This window comes from Ischnura elegans, chromosome 4 (assembly GCF_921293095.1).
Source record: "Ischnura elegans chromosome 4, ioIscEleg1.1, whole genome shotgun sequence".
Lineage (NCBI taxonomy): Eukaryota > Metazoa > Arthropoda > Insecta > Odonata > Coenagrionidae > Ischnura > Ischnura elegans.
The window spans coordinates 74919988-74941525 of record NC_060249.1 but is presented as its reverse complement, the minus strand read 5'-3'; the positions used below and the strand labels follow the sequence as shown (position 1 = coordinate 74941525).

Genomic DNA, 21538 nt, shown 5'->3' with positions numbered 1-21538 from the left:
GGTTCCGACTGCCGCCGTGTGAGGCCACCTTGGTGCGTGGCTAATAGCGCCACTACGATGCAGGCTTAAAGCAGGCAGCGCTTGCCTTAAATAAGGATTATTAATACCCTATCAAACGAAGGAAACTTTCCGACCATAGGCAATTTTAATAGGTGATTATTAAGAGATGTTTCCCTGAGCTCTGTGCCTCATGCATGCATTGGTAACCTCAGACGATGTATAACTCCTATCTTCTCGTATAGAAACTAGGTCCCTGTGACGTCACGTGGAGTGGCATCGCATGGGCGCCAATCTGGCCTTTTTCAAATGAGGTTAAAATTGACCATTAACATTCGTATAAACTGGGATTTCTAAAACCAAATAATTTGTATAATATGAATACACTAATGGCAGGTAATGATTCGCTATTCGCCTTTCGTTTTCTTCGATGAAGGAAACTACCCTATTCCCGTTGCCCTCAGGTGAATGCCGGGACGATAGCACTCCCGTGCCACTCTGAATCTCCAGTATTATTCGAAGAGGGGTAAGCCTAAACGGGCTCTTTAGGTGTTGCTATTTTCATTTTTTGCATATCTGTTGCTGCCTTTGGAATAACAAGTTGTTGAATTGAACTTTTACAATCCATTTTAAATGGCCTTCCCGTTTCCTCAAGCCCGTTTGACACGGGGAACGGAATCGCGCAGGTTAGAATTGCGTCAATTTCTCTTTGTGGCGTTGAATACGGTAGTTTACTATTATTTTTTTATTGCCTGAATCGAAATATTACTACTCAAGGAGTATGTATTTCACGCTTTTAGATTTTCAAATGACGATATATATTTTTCGCGACTAAACGAAAAGTGAAAATTTTCAAGCGCGCGAAAACGCGACGGCTAAGAAGGAATGATGGAAAAAGTCCATGTGACGTCGTTCTGGTTCCCGCTGCCGCCCTGTGAGGTGACCTTGAGGCAAGCCTTTAGCGCTGATACGACGCAGGCTGCTAACTGGTAGCAGAGTACCCTGATAGCAGGTAGCGCTTTGCTTAAATATGGATTATTACTACCTTATCAAACCAAGGAAACTTTCCGACCTTAGAAAATTTTAATAAGTGATTATTAAGAGATGTTTCCCTGAGCTCTGAAACTCATGCATGCATTGGTAGTCTCAGACGATGTAAAACTCCTATCCTCTCGTGTATAAACTAGGTCCCTGTGACATCACGTGGAGTGGAATCGCATGGGCGCCAATCTGACCTTTTTCAAATGAGGTTAAAATTGACCATTGCCATTCGTTTAAACTGGGATTTCTAAAACCAAATAATTTGTATATTATGAAAACCCTAATGATGGGTAACGAATAGCAATCAATGCATTTCGTTTTCTTTGATGAAGGAAACTACCCTATTGCGCGAATGCATGAACGAAAATAGAACAGGGGCAATTTTGCCATCTCACGTCGACGAATTCTCGCATGTGTTCTAGCAATTCACTGCTTCACACGACGCAATTTTGATTGCGCCTTCGTACACACATCAGATTGTGCAAGTGCGTGCCCCGTGTAAAACGGTCGCCACACAGACACTTTTCTTCTCGGCGAAAAGATGTTGACTGCCTCCCTTCAACCGCACCCAACCCTTTCCTTCAGTAAGCCTACCCTGCGACGGTTTCCTTGCCCCTCACCCTATCCTCCTTTGCGGCCAAGGGGTTCTTCTGACCCATCGTCTCCTCTCGCTTGGAAGGAGCATCAGGGGAGGTTGATGAGGGTGCCTCCCAGCCGTCCACTTTACCCCTCGTAATCCCCTCGTGATGAGGAGGGGGCGGAATGGGAGCAGACGGGATCGAAATCTTTCTCCTCTATCGTATCTCCATGACTTGGGTGAGCAGTTGGGTCTGCATATTTCCAACCGAAGGCTTTCCGAGAGGATAAAATACATTGTAAGCATGAGCTGCGCATTACGGTTAATTTGAATGAATTGGGACCGGTACCATTACCGCGTATTAAAAGCTACTAACCCATTCAACTAATGCAGTCCGTAAATGTGCCTGCAGAGAAGATGAAATTTTATTAATCTCAAGAAGCATATATGATACCAATGATGGACTGTTCCTTTACTATTAGTCAAATACTAGTTAAGAAATCATACCCAAATTATATCGACATCAATCGTAAATGAAAACCCTAAAAATGTGTTGGTGTAAAGCAAAGCCGTTTGAGAGCTTGAGAGGTGATTTTTAGAGGTTACATGCCATTTTTGAACGATTTTTTTTTATTTTTCTCCCTTGAGAAAATCTGTCATCTATTTAAAATTCCTCGCTGTTAAATGAATCACCTGAACATAACCACCTCAAAAAATTATCAACATAAATAAGTCTATACATGCGTAGAAGTGTGAAACTGCTTCTCCAACGAGAATTAGTTCAAATCAGTTTCTATGAAAAATGATCTAGCTCAGGGTTCGAAATACCTTTATTTTTTCCAGGATTGTGGGTATAACTTTAGGTAAACGCAGGGCTGACGTCATCTCCGACTAAGATTGCAGGCACTACTGAGGAGCAAATTCTTTCCACACCTACGCTAGCCAGATATCACTCGGATACAAATGCTTAAATGAAATCTCGTAATTCTGCTGTTATCCTTGAAGATCGCGATATATCACTCGGACGCGACAATGATAATTCTTATGCCTCTCTAAAGTTGGCAACAATAACAAGGCTCATTGCATCTACGATGAGCATTTCTGCGAGAAAATATTATTATAACCAAATAAAAGCTAAAAATCTTCCAATAAAATAACCTAAAATTAAATAACGCTAATTACTTTGTTGAAAATCAACTCTTGCGAAAGAATATATTGTAGTTGCCAGCTGAAATGAGAATATATTAAGAAAAGTGTATGCAAACTTATTATTGCTAAGTTGGACGGAGCTATTTAACCAAGCAAGTATTTAACGTAAATATAATTTGCGGCATGTACACTTTTGTGCAGCAATTTTAAATATCTGAATCGCTACTTCAGGAAGTGGCGCCGACTCCATGGGGCCTGAGGGGGCCCGAGCCCCCTCAAATATTCGTTATGGGTGTGGGGAAAAAATGTGTCAGGCTTGTGGATTTTCTCCGGTGTGTCCAGATATCGAGATTCGAGTTATCAGGGTTCTAATGTTGATCATATGACTATTCTAAAATGCTTAAAAAACTTAAAACTCACGACTTATAAAATTTCCAGGGGCAAATTACCAGTTTGCCCCCCCCCCCCCCCAATATTTTTTGTAAGTCGGCATCCCTGACTTCAGGTGAATGTGCCCATAGAAAGAATATCCAAGTTCAATTTTAATTTGTAAGGAGAAATATCTCCGAACTCATTTTCTGATTGTGGAGGTTATTATCAATCGGGAGAAGAGCAAGTACAAACCCACTAAGAGCTTCGATTCCCACACGTCGCATGTCTGATACACGTTTTGGTGATTTGAAACTATTAATGACACTTTGCTAAGTTTTTGGAATTTGTGGAGTGAGTAACTGTTTATAATGCCGATCTAATTTGCTACTCAATATTTTATTCTTACATAAGTGAATGAGCAACCTTTCGTTAGCATCTTATTTGTGGTTTTCTGTGGCTTTCAACAAAGTGATACCAGCTAATGATTTGGTAGATTGATTCAGAGACGCAATTTGCGGCCTCAAATCCAGTGAAACTTTCGTTTGCATAGCATGCCAAACATTCTTGATCCTAACAGTGGGATTAAATTTCATGGGACGCGTGATAACTTTCATACGATATGAAATAAATCCTTCGTTAATACCAACGCCATTTTTCTTTTCCCTTCGCATTTAAGTCCAATAACAGCTGAAAATGTTGATACCTGCCAACTATAAATCTCACCCTCTCACCTATCTAAATTTAATGACTTGATCTCAACCATCTGATCAAAGATAACCTCATTTATAAAAAATGCAATGAATATAAAATTTCAGCATCTTTTTAAAATTCGGCACAGCTTAGAATGACTATGCAATCTAATAATATATTCGATCACTTGGTAAATTCTACATTCAAAAAGGGAATATTTATTTATGAAAAATGCATCATTTTAGAGCAGTGGTTGTTAACCGATGGTCCGTGGTCAGTTAGCAGACCCTAGACAATGGCCTACACGATAAATAAAAAAGATTACCATAAAATCGGATGGAATCGATGTTCAGTGATTGAGATCGCAGAAATTTAATTCTAAATTAAATTAATATAGTTCTTAAAAAATTATAAGTTTTCTACGGGTTGCGAACCACTGATTTAGGTTGATTTTATGTATTTTCCGAGCGTTTCCAACGATGCCTCTTTCATTGATCAAAGTGCAGCAGTAGCATCTGTGCCTGATCTCTTGCATTCTTTTCTTAGCATTTCTTTCTCCAGCATTCCATCACCTTGCCACACTGCCCTTGACCTTTTGGCATTTCGTTGGCGATTCATTCAGAAACAAAACATAGCCTTCCTTCGCATAAAAGCGCATCGCCTGGCCTTCTGACGATCAGAGAAGTGTGTTTCGTGCGATCTGATCTTGGTCACGTCCCTGCGGTAAGAGGACAAGCGGTTAGCGAGCACACGTGGACTTCGGCTATCCAACTGGCTAATCGTCCTCAGTATCCTGATCAATCTGTGAACCTAGGTGTTCCGGTGATTGTAAAATGGTGATATTTGAAAGCTCTATCACTTACTAGCTCCTTACTACACTCCTAGCTCCTTTGAAAGCTCTATCACTTAATAGCTTACTAGCTCTAACGATGTTTCTGCGTGCCAACCTCTCACATTGATGCGAAAAACCGGGGTGTAAGACTTTTTGCGGAAAATATTTGAGTAGGTTGGAAGCTAAGGGGTACAAGTGATTTCTTTTTTCCGAACAGAGCTAGGTACAGAAATTAGGTAAAGAAAACAAACGAGATCAATTAGATATTTGGTAGTGCATTTCATTTTCCACTCGATGTCAGCACAGAACTGAGACTCACTTGTATCCCTTGGCAACCAAGCTTTTGCGTACATCTTCTAACAATGAACTTGACCTAGCTCTGTTACGAAAAACATCACTTGTACCCCTTGGCTTCTCACGCCCTCATATGTTATTGATTCACTTCTTTCAAAAATCATTATCATAAGTTAGAGTTTTCGAAAATAATTTTTGGAGTTGCCATGTCATCATGGTCACGATCATTTCAAAAATTTCATTAAGGCAAAATTTTTCGAGCAGAGCGAATATCCCATTTGTCACGTAAACTAAGTGAAATATTTATGCACTGTGCATATCCATGATGCGTGTAGCACATAATAATAAAACACCAAGTCACTAGCACTTAAGTCTCTCACTACTTATTAAATAAAACACTTGCACAAGAAATATTTTTAAATATTCGGAGCTTTCGAAGACAATGGCTTCTTTCTCAACGATATAGAGACAACTAGAAAATAATTAATGATATATCTAAAGATATTTGAACGTGTCGGATGTGGTTTTCTAATGTGTTTTAAAATAGATGACCGAGGACTTTAAATGTCACTTGGTGATATGATGCCCAACATGTCACGCTAAGCGTTCATCAAATTTAAAATACGCTCTGACGACATCCTCCACATCTTAGTAAAAGTTTAATTTCTAACTCTGGCAGCGTATGTATAGCTTACTTGACCGAAGAATGCTTTAAGGGGGAGAAACTTGCGCCTTCCGCATGTATATTGCTTCGAATTCCATCTCTCCAGCACGTTAATGCCCGTTGTCAAAACTGTTCCTAAGTGCCTCCGTGTAATATCAATGACATTGTCGGATCTGCCGTACAGACTACAATGGCAATCCGAGCTCTAGAATTAACTCCACCCATTGGCGTCGACAGCAGAATCTTAATAAGGTCCATCCTCAAACCTCCAGCTGAGCTGTTTAGCTATTTCATTTTTTTAGTGATAGGAATAATAAAAGAGAGCACATGGAAAAATAACATAGACGAACTGAGGGAACTTGTCCTCAATGAAATGCATATTAATGGTAATTTCCCAACAAGGAGAAGAGGGAAGTTATCATTGCTCATAATTTCTTTATGAATGTGAAATTCATTCTTCAACGTAATTTGGCTTACTGCCCTTAAGCATGAAGACACCGCCTGAGAAAAGGGAGATATCAAAGGCTGCAGTATGCTAAACTTTGGATAGGAGCAGTGGTGGATCGATGGGGGGGCTAAGGGGACTAAAGCCCCCCCCCCCCCCCCCCCCCGGGTGTCCAATTTACACTAGATAGAATAGTAATTTTTCCGACCATCACTTAGCCCCCCTTGTCCCTATCCTGGATCCGCCACTGGATAGGAGTACTATGAAAAACCTTTATACAGCCAGATGCTCTAAGGAATATTAGACTTTAGATTAATTTGAAAGATACACTGTTTCTGCAAGGCCCGGTGCAGGGTAGAAAACGGGAGTGGGGGCGTGAAGGGAGTTTTTTCGGTGGTGGGAGTGGCCTGGAGAGGCGTCTTTGGCCCGCGACGTGAGGCGTGGCGCCATCAATTAGGTATTCCTCGCGGAAGATGTGTCTGCCTCGATGACGGGTGAAATTCCCTCTAAGAATAGGCCTCTCGGCGCGCCGAAAGGATCCCGAAGTGACAGAGGGGAGGGGCTGAGGATTCTCAAGCTGTGGATTCGCCTGAGCGTCAAATGATGCATTTTATTTACCAACGAAAAAAGGTGCCCTTGCACTTCCTCGTCGGCTTCGTTGACGACGGCCTAACGACGATTTCCATTGTCTATCTCAATTCTCCACGGAATTGATTCACACATCTGAAGAGACTGAATCTCCTACAGATGAGGAGGATTAAATGCTGAAACACGAAGTGAATTAGTGCGTTTATAACGTAGGAAATTACAATGGATACCCTAGGCGTCTAGGCGTGCCCCACAAGCGTCTGAAGGCGTCTGAAGTGTCTTTACCCCCATTGAAAACCAGAGGGTCTGGAGATTTTGAAAATTAAATATCATAAAATGACCTTTGGAAGGTTTTCTTAGTCTTAAAATTCCCTTGGATATTGCTTTTTCCATGTCCAAGTTCTCAAAACGTTCTAAATGTTACTAACTATGGGTAAGTGACAACCTTCAAACCCTCCTCTTGATACGTCCATGAGACTCATTTTTTAACATAACATCCTCTGCAAAACGAACCAAACCTAACGAACCAAAAAGGTCGGCAAAGGTTTCAATAAATGCTAGTCGTAATCTTGTTTGGGCATTTGCTTTTATATGTGGACGGTTGGTGTCCTAACACCCCTTGGCAAACGAGTATTTATGCGGCTTGTGGGGTAGCATGTAAGTAGATTTAGATATTCTGAAAGAAACCATACGTACCTACTCTAAGTAGCAAACTCTGTATCCTTTCTGTTATGCATTCATTTTACACGATACTTATCGGTTATCGCTGAACATTTTAAACTCAACATTTACCGACATTCCGAACATTTACTCCATGATTTATTCAAATCTGCTAGACATTTTAGGAATCAGCTGGAAAATATTTTCTGGCCGGTCACTTATACAATGGATATATTAATTGTATTTACTTGAACGTTCATTTAAAAATAAAACATTGTATAAATATAGTCCACACCCTACCGCAACTGCATACATGTCTTATTTAATTCCACGGTTTTATCATAAAATATAACTAAATAGCTTATTCAAAGTAAAGTTGTCCCTCATTACGTTTGAAAGTCATCGTCTCCTTTTCACAGATAGGCGTTTTTTATACCAGCCGGGCTATTCACGTTAATAGTGACATTAAAGACCTCTTTATATAAAAATATAAGTATACCCATAGGGAACGTCAACTACACGGGAAATCATAAAAAACAGCATTCTTGTAGTAAAGCAGTGGCATAACCAGGAAACGACTCTGACGTTTAGGCAGGGGCGGATACAGAAAAAACTCAAGGGGGGGGCGCAACATATCTTGAGTTGTCTTTACTTTTATCGTAATAAAAGATGATCAAGTCACAGGCAAAGTATATGAAAATTTTATTTAAAGTGATTATAAACATGTAAAACACAATGCCATCTTATGATATAAAAAGTTACAATTGTGGTTTTGCAATGTTCGGCAATAAAGGCGGACCCGCAAGGGGGGGGCGCGCGCCCCCTGCGCCCCCCATCTGTATCCGCCACTGCGTTTAGGGGCATTTCGAAAGAGATCATTTTGTCTTGTTTACATCACACCAGTTGAAGTTTATTCATAAAAATAAGATTGTGTATACCAAAAATATCAGGCGTACTATTACATAACTTGAATATAGTTATTTTAACGTTTGTTTCATTATATTCTTAAAAATTTAATAATCTTAATATACTCCTCGATCTAGCCTCAGCGTAAGAGGTATCGGCAATAAATACTATATTTAGGAAACACTATATTTTTGTCTGAAGAAAAAGGGTTTATTAATGGCTCTTCCAGATTATCGTACAGTGTAAAGGCAACGTGTGAATGATGAAAGAAACCGAATGGATGGAGCAAAGATGAAACAAACTATAAAACAATACGTCACGCTTAACAAATATTTGGCTACAAGATAAATAATTTAAAGATAAGGTTTTCTTGAAAACATGAATATCCTTCTTTCATGTATATTGCATTCCGTAATCAGAATTAATATCACTTCCCCTTGACCAGCCGTATTTCATCTTTATTCTTTCATTCCTTGACGAAACAATTTAATGAAATTGCGCCATAATATAGAAATCTTCAGGGGTAATAAAATATAGTCCACTATGGTCAAGCAAAACCGACTTTTGATAAGAAAATTCTCCGTCGTACTTGTAATGAGACAAACTCTTAATGTTTGACGTCAGACGATTAATGATTGATCAACCCCTATTTCCACTAAAAAATTCTGGGAGATTTCTTGAGTTTTAAGTAATAAATACTTCATCAAATCGAGATAGAACGTAACCTTTCGAGCGCGAGCTCTTAAGCTCCTCTGATGCGTCCTCTTAATAACCACGCCCCCGGCCTAACTACGCCACTTTTGAAATAAAAGATAAAGCTCAATGCTCTCAACTGCTAAAAACAGAAATAAAAACTCAGTGAACAGGAAGGTGGGGTTTCCATTCAGAACGCGCCGTGAAAGTAAGAAAGGAAGATGCGCACGAGAGATACCATGCAGCAAAGGGGTGGGGCCGAAAAAAAAATATTCGTACGCTCGATTCCTTGACGCTTCTCTGAGGTGTCGTCCTCCGCAATGGTCGCACTCGACTATCGCGTAGTAAAAAAATTGCGGTTTCATCTCAAGTGTACACCTACTGGAAACTTTTATTAGGAATCACCTTTGTCTTTATCATGACAGTTTAACCGAATTACTATAACAGACGTAAAATTTTCATACTTCAGATCATAATAATTGACATGGGCTGCCGCTATGAATAATGAAAAATCTAATTAATATAAATAATAACAAAAATGTTTTTTAACTATCACAGTTCCCCACAGTTAAGGTCATTGTAACATATTTGGACAACAAATTTAAAAATGCCCACTTCCATGCGAGACTTGACGCCGCGACCTTCGGTTTGGCAGCCAAGTGTATTCTGCTCAAGTAAATATAACCCGTACACTGAACACCTCACCTCTATCGAGGCCGGAATGGTTTTAAAGAAGTAGTACTTTGACAAATCAATACAAAATTTGACCTCTTGAGTGATGAGTCTTCTTAAGAACCACACCCCCGCTATAGCTACGCCACTTGTGAAAAAGAGAATAAAGTTCAGTGCTCTAAACTAATAAAAACAGAAAAAAAAAACTCACTGAGCAGGTAGGTGGGGTTTTCATTCAGAATGCGCCGTGAGAAAAAAAACAAACCAAGATGCGCACGAGAGATACCATAGCAAAGGGTTAGTGCGCCGAAAAGAAAAATGATTCGTACGCTGGATTCCGTGACGCTCTTCCGAGGCGGACGGAGGTGTTGTCTGCGCCTAGGTTGCACTCTACAATCGCGTAGGCGAGCTTTTCCACCAGAGTCATTCCTAGATGCGGCTCCACTCCCAAACTTGTCGGCCGAGAGACGCTATACCGCCGGGTCAACGCCTCCTATGATTGAGGAAGACGATTAAGCAGCATCTTTTTTTACTCTCTCGAGGGAGGGCGCCACGGACTGCCATGAAAGCAAGCACGTGCGCCGCCGCAACTTCGTAACTCTCTTGTTTTTTTTTTTTCAACCTCACCCCGAGGGTTGAAAGTTATTGCCGTGGATTTAATGCGGGTTCTTTTTTTTTGGGAGAAATAATTCAGGGTCCACAATGGAACGTCTCCTTTAGCGAGGCAATGTCGTCATGAGCCGTAATTCGCAGCGGGCCCTTCCTCTTATTGTTCCAGGCGCATGCTGGGAATTTCTAACATGTCTTCAATATTTCGCGAGCTTTTGCACGTTGTGGAATTTACAGGTCATGTCACGGAATGAAAATCAACAGTGGAGCTTGTGATGTTATCACGGTGGCTGAGTTGTTTCTTTTCATTCTTTAATGATCGGAATTAAGTAGAGTATATTGGCTGCATCCCTGAACCTATATTTATATACCAATAACGTTTAAGGGACAATTAGCATTATCTTCCGGTGGAATATACTCTGGTGCTGGAACTGGTGCTAACGCGTAAATCATCACCTTCACAGACTGTGTTTCATTCCAAAGTGTGTTTAAGATAGATTAGGGTTGATTTCGACCATAATTAAACCACAACTGTACGAATTCCACGCATTCAGGTTAATTCCTTTCCCAGCACCAACTTACACTGGGAAGGTTGGGCTGTCTCAAGATATTCAGACTCAATATAGAGGTAAAATATTCAAATTTGGGATATTGCCAAATAAAGACTTGAGTCTAATCTACGTACCCTACTCAAAATTTACAGATGATAGCCGAAGTTTTAACTGATAAATTTTTGACAAAAAATCATCAGTCGCGCGGTAGTAATGAGCCCTTAAACGTTTGAGTAAATAAGTTTAGGGGAATATCATAGTTGCTAATTCACTCATATAACAACTTTACGATTTGGTTTTTTGTTTAACCCGTACAAGAGCCCAGCTGAAAATTAGGAGGATACCATTCTGCCCTAAGTTAGAGTACGATACCATCGAGTCCAGCCGGAAGCAAATCACGGAGCTAAGAGAAGAAAGCTTAAAACCCCAATATCAACCCGCGTTCAATTTTTCTTCGTCTCCAATTTACGACGAGAGTAAAAGTTACCACTTCGGTTGATTACGACCCCTTGTAACGGCGAGTATAAACTTTGAGTTCGATGCATTAAAAACTGAGCTTTTGTTATTTCCGTTCGTGCGTTCAGAACTCAAAATGAGAATGTAAACATTTCTGAAGCGCGAGCGCTGCAAATCGACTCTTTAGTACCGTTAATGGCCGATTTCCTTTATCTGTTGACAAACTTTATGGGCCCTTATACCTAATCTTAAGTTTACTATAAAGAGATTTACATCTGAAAAGCGAATGATGCAATGTTTTTTTATGAAGTCCGAAGAGATAAAGATCTTTACGTACTTTGTTTTCATAGCCTTTAGCCATTGATTGCATTGTCCCCCTATCGTGGCGGTCTTTTCCCGCGATGAGAAATCGATTTCTTCTCCGCATTCAAAGAAATCGGAAACCTGTGCTCCAAAAGGTATCATTGTTACGCGATGGCCTATTCTTCCGCTTTTATGCCATGACCGGCTACTGTCTACTCATCCTTATTCATGAGTCGGACCTCTGCCATCTGCGTATTTAATATTGCGTATTCTTGAAAAGACGAATTTTTTTGTCAGTCCCATCACGTCCATTTTTATGGCAAACCTGGCGACGTAAATAAAATCAACCGGGCTCCTTCGACTGTCTGCTTTTCCCGACCTCCTCTCCGCACTCTCCTAGGAGGGCGACGAGAATACCTTTAAGGTTTATGGCGACCGTCAAGGAAAATTTGAATACTGGCTGAATCAACCGACGGAGTGGCATAATGCCTTGCTCCATTCCGCTCCACCGACCTGTGAGCTCAGGACGGCGCCAAGAGAATCACCAAATAATTTGAACATGCCCGTGGAGGTATCTCGAAATTATGCTCGTAACAACCTTTTTTCCTCCTCTCCGGACCACCCATTCTCTTTCTCCCACGTGCTACACCTTGTCAAAACCTTCAAGTTACAACCTTCTCGAAGGAGGAGGATAAAAAAAACTCACAAGGACTTCATATGGAGCCTAGGCAGGCAGAGGTGGGTCAAAATCTTGCATAAAGGCCGTTTTACACGGGGCATATAATTGCGCAGGTTATAACTGCATTAATTTCTCACTATGGTGTGCAATTGCGCGAATGAACGAACGAAATTCGAATAGGGGCTTTTTTCCATCTCAAGTCCATGCATTTTCGCATGCGTTCTAGCGATTCACCGCTTTACATGACACAATTTTGAGTGCACCCTCGTACACACGTCAGATTGTGCAATTACGTGCCCCTTGTATTACGGCGTTAACATTTCCCTCATGCGTTCGTCTTTCAACTCATTCTTCTGAAAAATCAGTAAACTTGATCAATTACATACAGCTATCCACAGATTTAAAAAGCGTGTCATTACGGTCAAATCACAAATCCCTGTCCGAAAATTCTTGAGGAAGCCTTCAAATGTTTCTTAGCGGCGGCGGGGTAAAACCATTGCCTGCCCACCCGAAGGCCACCTAGGTAGGTTGTCCCCATGCAGGGCATGGATTTTAGTGTTCGTCCATAGTTACATGTTATAAACCTACCTTCCGATGCATGGAACCTGGTCGAAACAAATTTTATTTCAGTGGCATTAATTAAGTTTATTGCTATAATTTGAATAATTTTTACCAATTCAACAGAGAATCATCCATTTTTTCTATTTATCCTTCCTTTCAACTTTCATCCCAAATATGTGTAGTGGTTTTGCTTTTTTCTGGGTGATGAAGATAAATTGAGAATTCCCTAGGCAGTTACATAGTCTTCAAAAATATTGGCTTACTTTTTAACGAACTTCTACGTTATTTTATAGTTTCTGTAGACAGGGGCGCAGCTAGGAATTAAGACTAGTGGGAGTTTCAGGCGCAACTAGTCCTGGGTTGTGTGGTATACACGCCAGGATAAGCGGGAGGTGCAGGGGCCCTCCCCCAGAAATTTTTTAAAATAAATGGTTCAAAATTGTGAGTTTTATGGCTTTCTGAGGAATATTTTACTAATCCTTACACTTTTCTATAAGTACATTCATCAAATTAAGTAAAATGGATGAAACTTAAAAGTTTCTCTGAGCTCTGGGGAGGGGGGTTTATCCCCCAAAACCCCCTCTCGTTGCGCCACTGTCTGTGGAAGCTCTGCAGATTTCTTTGACAGTTTCCATAGAGTTCCACAAAATTCCCTAGAAGTTGCAGTAGGAATAACTTGCCATGATTTTTAGTCCTACGCTTATAAAAATATTCATTTATGAAAGCAAAAGAATATTTATGAAAACCTTGGAACGCTATCTAGCTGCGTTGCACTGGATTCTTTCTAAAATATGGGTGACACTTTTTGCTTTAGTGATCATTTCAGAATGAATATGTTCAAACTCAAATTACCTGGCAGGTTTAAATTGAAATGCAATTATAATTAGATCTAAAATGAAATTCCTTTAAAATTTGTGGTTAAAAGAAATATCGAACTGTTCCAAAAGTAAGTTTCAATGGATATCAAAGCAGTTGAGGCACCGATTGAAGCGATGAAGTTCTAATTAACTAAGCAAATTTGATGAGTTCAAAGCAGGCTTCAAGTTCAACGTAGTAACCCGCTAAATCATTTGGATATGGATGATTAAGCACATGTTAAGCATATTTCAAGGAAGCAGTTGGTGCTCCGTCGCAGTTCAAACGGACTTTTAAAAGAGTTTCAAATAAAAACTTTAAAATGCGAGAGGTACTATGAAGTATGAGTCCGAATACATGAGTAAATAAAACATTCTGAAACCCTTGAAAAAGTGTATCTGATTTTTAAACACCATTTGTTTTTTCTCGCGTGACCAAATGCTTCCCTCCCACACAACTACCCCTGCGGCTGTATACGACAGGATACATACAATAACACACTGAATGGTTGAATATGATTCCGCCACATAATGACTCCGTGGGATGTTTTCTCACCTCCAATCGTCACGCAGCCACTTGAGGGTCAGGCGTGAAAAGGGTTGATGAAAGTGAATCCCTTTCCCCCTGCGTCAAAGAAGCCCACATAGCCGCACGAGGTAAAAGAAGAATTAAAAAAAAAACGACAGCGCTGACGATGATGACCCAGGAACTCCCACCAAGCCGTCTCTCGTCAATACAGTCACGCGTTCACTTTCGTCCGCTGTTTTGACAGGTGGAGATGGCCCTCTATTTCAGACAACTCTGAAGAGAATTTGGGAAAAAAGAGAAAAAGTGAAGATGATAGTATTGCCTTTCGTTTTTCTGAACTCGAGCGCTTGGAGTACCAAGGTGTTTATCCGTCCAACTTTAAGTTCCTCATTAAACTCTGAGAAATATCCGTAAATGTCTTTTAAAAAATACTTATACTTCGCCTGTACTTGATGATTTTAGTTACTAGTCGCTCTCGGGGCACAAGGATAAATATAAAAATTGCATTACAATCCTGCCATTTAAGACGGCGAGTGGTTGAGCCATGGGAATTGAACAGTTCGGGAACATTAAATCTCTACTCTATTTTCAAGGCAAGGGCGTACCCAGTATCAAAACTGGGGGTGGGGGGGGGCAAGCCATGGTTGTTCAAGTTATGGGTAAGATTTAAGAATGGAAAAGGTGAATGAAATCAACATTTTAAGGAAACTGTAACAGTTCTTAATTAGTTTTTAAAATTATTTGCTTGAAAAAAATATTATTTTCCTTAAAGACATTTGCGTTTTTGCTTCTAGGGGGGCAGCTGCCCCCTCCTGCCCCTCGCTGGGTACGCTCATGTATTTGATGAATGTCAATTAGAGTTCAAACGTTTAATTATACTTAATAGGTTGAGTTGATTTGGTGTACATATAATCTAAATCTTAAAGGAACCACCAGAGCTTTCCTTCCACCCACGACATCCGGTTTGTGGAGAATCGCCTTTTTCAGTCTCACAATGTTATACTAGGCAACGCTACAACGACCTTTCGCTAGGACTGAACGCTGTATCTTCTAAGTGCTACGAGAAGGGATGCCACCAGGATGGAGATCCCTGCATGTGTATATTTCATGAGCAAGAGAAAATATAGAGTACCTGTTACACTGCATAGCATGTGGCTGATGTGCAGCTACAGCAGAGCATTCTTCATTGAAGTCTCCATCCGTCTTCTTTTCGTTTTCGACTTGCACGAGAGCTGTAAGCATAACTGAGAAGGAATCACAAATCTCTCATCAAATCGCATGCAGAAGATTAAGGAAGAGGGGATAAGAAAACTAACTAGGAATTCGTGCTTTATATGCTTCGTGAAGAGATTAATCTAATGGCGGGAATAACAACCACAGGTCTAGGTAGCGGCGAGGTTAAGAGGAATCATCAATCACGCTTTGTGAAATTGCCATGAGAATAAGAATGCGAATTTGTAGAATTTCCATGAGAATTCGTGAGAATTTTTACCGCCGTTCACGCGGCGGGATTGAAATAGCACTCGCTCAATAGGCCTTTATTAATTTCGTCACGTATTGCTTATTTAAAACAATAGCTATCATTTTGGAATTTTCGGGCTTCATGGCGCGCGCCATTTTCAAAACTTCCCTGCATCTTACAATAAAATGTGACAATTTTGCGAGCTACGCCATTGCTCCTTTAAGCAAATTATAACTTAGTCTATATTTACATCGAACATCACAAAAAATAATGGAATGTGGTAATTGTCACCCAAGTGAAGACACGACTTTTCAACTCGAGATTAAAATAAGACATCACCAAATAGTTTTGTGTTTTTTTCGTCAGAGGACGTATCGCACAAATGCCACTAACCAGACCACGGAGAGCATGTCATTACCGTCAATAAATAAGAAGCACATCAACATATTATTAAAGCATTGATTCTTACTAAAATGACCTTACTAGATTCTATGGTTTAACATGCTGCGATATAGCTTTAGATAGTCTAACTATAGGTTACCTTTTCCTTTAGTTAGTGAGATATCTTTAAATATCTTAGCCTTAGTCTCACTGACTGCCCGTGCACCGGGCCATCAGCATTAGTTTACATTGGCGCTTAGCCAAACGATAGTGAAATACCTCACACCTAGAGAGGATTTGACATCATTTTTTAGTAAGATGTACTTCATGATAATTTTATAGGAAACAACAGCGTAAATACGTAATTTTCCTTGACCTGATTTCTAACCAGGATCCCACACCAGGCACTAATTAACAAATAAAGGCATCTACTACCCAGGCAATAATCTGGGCACCGAATACATGAAATTATGAAAAATTCAGTCATGGAAGAACATTTTCCTCCTCCTGCCATGATTCCGTCAGCAAAAAATTGACTGCAGTCTCTATTAATTTATGATCAGAATGAGTCACGGTAAATTTTCCGCTACCGAAATCGCGCGCAAAAAAACTCTCCGTCTCGTTTCCGAAAAGTCTTATTGCTCGCATCACCTTAATCAGCGTCCGCCCCTCCCTTCCCTGTGTTTATGTTCCCGAAGGGCACCGGTGCCGTAATGAGGTTAAGGCCCGCGGGGAGCCCCTCCTTCCCGCTCCGCCATCCAATTACGCGCTGCCCGCCTTCAACCCTCCACCCCAGCGCCGTGGGTGGCCGTCGGACGCAATCTCTCCCGCCCAAACCCACATCTCATCCAAGCGCACGCGATTTCGAATCCGTTCCGTCCCTCAGCTACCTATCTGCGTTCCTTCGTTCGTCTTTGGCGCGAGAGCAGCCGACAAGTTCGTTACGGGAGAAGCCGGAGTTCATCATTTTCCAGTGAAATCGAAAGTTGACCACCGGTTCTGCCATCACAAACATACGATTTTTTTTTCGAAAGAATGAAAGATCGCGAATTGTTTATGATTTATCTCATAGTAAAATCCGCAATCAAGAAATTACGGCTTTGGATTCGTATCCAAATTTTTTTCATAACTGCCATTATTATTTTAAAACTTCAACTAATTCCACTCCAAGGCAATCATTCGAAAATGCGTCATTGATTTCTGCTCAACTACCTTTTCAAAACAATTAAATATGAGTTAGACCAGGATTATTTTTAATTTGATATATTTTAGCAATGAAACAAGTGGGTAACTACATTTAACAATTTTTGGATACATGCAATGGCTCAACTAAATGCATACACGGGTTTATTTTTTTCAGTCTGAATGTCAAATATCATCTCACTAGAGTACAAGTAGACAACTCCTCTGAATTTATCTAGAACCCATGCACACGGATCTTCGATTGTGGTGCTCTATGATAGCTGATGGGTAACTTGAATTCACTAATTATTACGGAAAAAAAACTTCATCAACAAGCGTGCATCAACTTTTTTTGGATCACCTCTGACGTTCCGAATAAAATCAAATATCCTTCGTTTTAGAACGCTACTCATTTTCTCGCACCTTTAAAATTCCTTCATTTTCCGAAATTCCTGTCTCCTTTCCGTCTTTTCCGTATTGAGGACAAGGAACGGCGAAGTTCCCCTAACAGCTCTCTAGCAGCTATAGAAACTTGCAATAAGACTCTAAAAACGCAATTTATTGGAGGAGGAGCGTGATGCTGGCGCGTAAAGCGTATGGTCTTTCATCAAAAAGCCTCTGGTTTATATGGAAGCTTTTAGTCGCCACCAGTAAAAATATCCGTAGGCTCCACAAATCGCACCCCGGTGGCCAATCTTGGGGTGTGCTCTGCCCTCATCGATCCAAACTAACCTTCGGACCGAAGCGCTGACTATATGGTTATTAAATGAACCACTAGCACATCTGTTTAAGCTACCCATCGTAATGTCCACGTTGAACCCCTGATCTTGTCGTTTGACACTATGTTCACCAATTTCCACATCGGATAAAGTCAATCGAGGCTAGTATGGGGTCAATCAAAAATAAAATTAATTCTAAATGGTGTTCATGCTACTCATATGCGTTATGCATAGTTACCATGCCAAATCAAATCGGGCACCCTCGAAGAACAAATGTTTGATTGCTTACGGACGAAGATATTTTTCAAAAATAAAATGCTATTCAAGAAATCGTTGATCTTCTCCTGAAACATAAAATACTATAATCAATTACTAAGCAGTGACGATACTATATGAGACAAATTTATAAATCCGAATAGCATCCGAAAATCATATTAAGGGAATTTGGTGATACCTCATCCAAAGGAATGGGTTTAGGGGTGGGGGACTTCCTTCCTTCCCACAGGACCCAAAGGCAAAGAGTAGTGCTGTTGATTCGCACATTTCCGCGGCGTTGAATCCAGTATTTTCGGGCTCCATCAGCGTATGTTGACAAACCGTGCGTGAAATGAGTACTGTTTTTAACGATACAGTGAATAAACTTATAACTATATTTTGGGAATTCCTATAGTGCTACGCCTAAAATACGGGCCCGTCACTAGCCCAAAACATTTGCAAAAGTAGGTACGTCTTTTTTTTATTACACCTATTTATGTAATTCGTATCCGCTACTTACGCCTTTAATTCGTGCTAAAAACAATGTATTATATTTTTATACAGCAGGAAATGAAAGCGAACTTAGCGAATTTCTTTGATGAGAAATATCGTTCAAAGAAATATAAAATATTTTATACAATTTTATGGATCAATGATTTCCACAAAAAATCTTAATTTTCAATATCTGAAGAGCTTAATCATTTATCCTTACGATCAGGCATAATATAAATCCGGGAAAAAATTGGTTCAATGTAGGTAAGTATGTCTCCTCAAAATTAGAATTATGGTAAATCTAGCCCCTCAGTATCAATCAGTGAAGATTTTATTTCTTGCATGTACAGAAGATTAATTTAATCCACATAAAATATAGGATGGATACAAAAAACTAAAATGCATGGAAATATTTCGCATTATAACTAATTTATTTTTGAATGAGGGCTTCGGTCCAGAGGGGGAGGCTATACGGGATTGACCACCAACGATGCATGATTTGAGAATCGGACGATGGTTGTGGAGTCGCCCTTTTTGCGACTGTCTTCTCAATCGTTTTGGTTATCCTCGGTGGCCTGGGTCAATATCCAGCGAATGACCCATCTGCTTCCCCAATGGCACACGTTAACTCGTGATTCATATCCGACCCCGCCTTAATTCAAGAGGACCGACGAAAACATGCTCCCGGGGCAGCTCAGATAATTGGTTGGTCACCCAAGCGAAAGGCATGAGACTCGGGACATGTCGTTATCTTTGGCACACAGCCATTCCATCAGTCAACCGAGGGATGGAGTAATGGAACTGGTTGCCCTTTCAATGAATGAAACATTCGATTCATAAGTCCCATTTGACGCGATCAAAGAGTACCGACGCTGTCATCTCATTGAAAAATTCACGTCATAAGTGGTATTGGTTACAACAATCATTCATAGACCCTTGGCTTTCAGGGCCACTGCGCAAACCAATTCGCTGTCCATACCCATGGTTCGATTCCTGGTCTAAGGTCATTTTACTCCTGGCAATTTATGTAAATTTCACCGCTGATCACGCGGCAAGATTTAAATATTACACTTTCCAATGATCATGTCCATCGCAGGGGCTAATCCATCCAGGAGACGGGAAGAGGAATGAGAGACGCACCCCTTTCCCCTCAGCGTAAAATCTCCTTCCCCTAATCACCCTTGATATTGCTCGGTGCAAAATGTACTTTATTGCAGGTAATCAAATATTCAGATCATTTTTACGTATTCGAACGGATTCTGAAGTTAACTGATAGGTAATCGAGCAAATATCTGACTATTTGAGGCTGTGGCGTACATAGACCCTAGAACCCCCCCCCTCAATAAGGCAGAGGTATCTTAATGCTCCCTTATAATCGCCCCAAAGGAGATGACTGTTAGCAACACCATCCTACGATTTGATGGATGGATTTTTTTTATTTATAGGAAAACCCCAGAGTCGTCATCGGGCTCCTATCGCGGCGGCGCCTTTTTCCTTCCTTTCCAAACCCCTCCCCGGGAGCGCGGGCGTATAAGTCTCTGACTCGGTTCCTGGTCCCGGTGCATTGTGGCCCTGAAAGAACCCTTGAAGAAAGAACCCTGAAAGAACCCTTGGGTTCTCATTGGTGTTAACAACACCAGAAATTAGTTTACTTCACTGCAGAGTATAACCTTAACAACGAGAAGTGAACGCACCGGGTCAAGGCTCTTCAGAAATATTCATCAAATAAAAGTTATGCAATTTCACCCCATTAAGATTGGCTCTCTTTATCTCTTGCACGTACTAACAGTGCTTAGAAGTGATTTAAAATGATAGATCGATAAACGTGGGGGCCTAGATTAATGTACAGTTAGGTTAACTCATTTCAAATAAGGAAATCCCATTATTAAATATATTTTTAGTGTTCAATGAGGTGTCAAAGCATGCAGCAACCATTAGGGTGTCCCTAAAAAGTGCAATTTCTGAATTTTTGCTTCAAATCACATTTCAAATTTTCCTTCTAGCAATGAAAGTTTATTTGTAAAAATTTGGAAGAATCAACAAGGATTTACACATGTCACAACCAAATATTTGCTCACATTGAGTGAAAATAAAAAATCATTGACACAAGTTCCAATTGGCATTGTTGAACAAAATTTAGAAAAATCCACCTGGTAACTCATAAAAAGCTTAAATATGAGGAATATAATGATCATTGCACTCATGGCTAAGTCACTCACCTATCATGTTCTGGAGGAATGTATTTTGGGGGGTTCACTTGGAGCGAGCCGACTGATCTATTAGCTCAAAGAGTAAGTGCAAAGACCCCACAGGACAATCCATAGGCTATGTGTTATTAATTAATTATAAATCAAATATTTTTCACGAGTTTTACTGAGCAGATTATGACAGGTGAAGTTATTTATCAATAATGTAAGTATTTGAACTGTAAATGAAAAAAGGATCCATGCAATAATGTTGGGATTTCAGAAAATTCTATGAAAAATCCTACAAATTGGCAAAATTACATAGCCTGACTTTCTAAGAGTGCACTTCAAAAAGGAGGCTGGCACTGAAAGGGTTAAGGTCTAGCTTTTGTAAAAAAAAGAAACTTCCTAAATCATTAACGCAATTAAAAACAGAAAAAATAGTGCTACTCCGTTTTATGTGAAAAGTGTGGAAATGAAAAAAATTGACCATCTTCCATAGTGTGTACTGCCTATCAGTGACGGCGCTAGCAGGTGTGGGGCTAGGGGCGAACCTTCAGTGCGGGGCCCTTCACTTAAAATATTAAACTCTATACCCCATCTACAAACTCGAGCATTTTGAATCCCTACCACTCTCTGGCTAAGTATGTGTTCCCCTCCCAAATTCAGATTTCGTAATTACGCCGTTATGATACCATCACGCATTTGAGTTCAAAATAGTATAATACAAATTAAATTT

General features: G+C 40.3%; 1 protein-coding gene across 1 annotated transcript in view; it reads left to right on the top strand.

The window, feature by feature from the left end:
* Positions 1-21538, top strand: part of LOC124157680 — a 539268-nt gene that overhangs the window by 512679 nt on the left and 5051 nt on the right. The gene's annotated exons all lie outside the window — the stretch shown is intronic.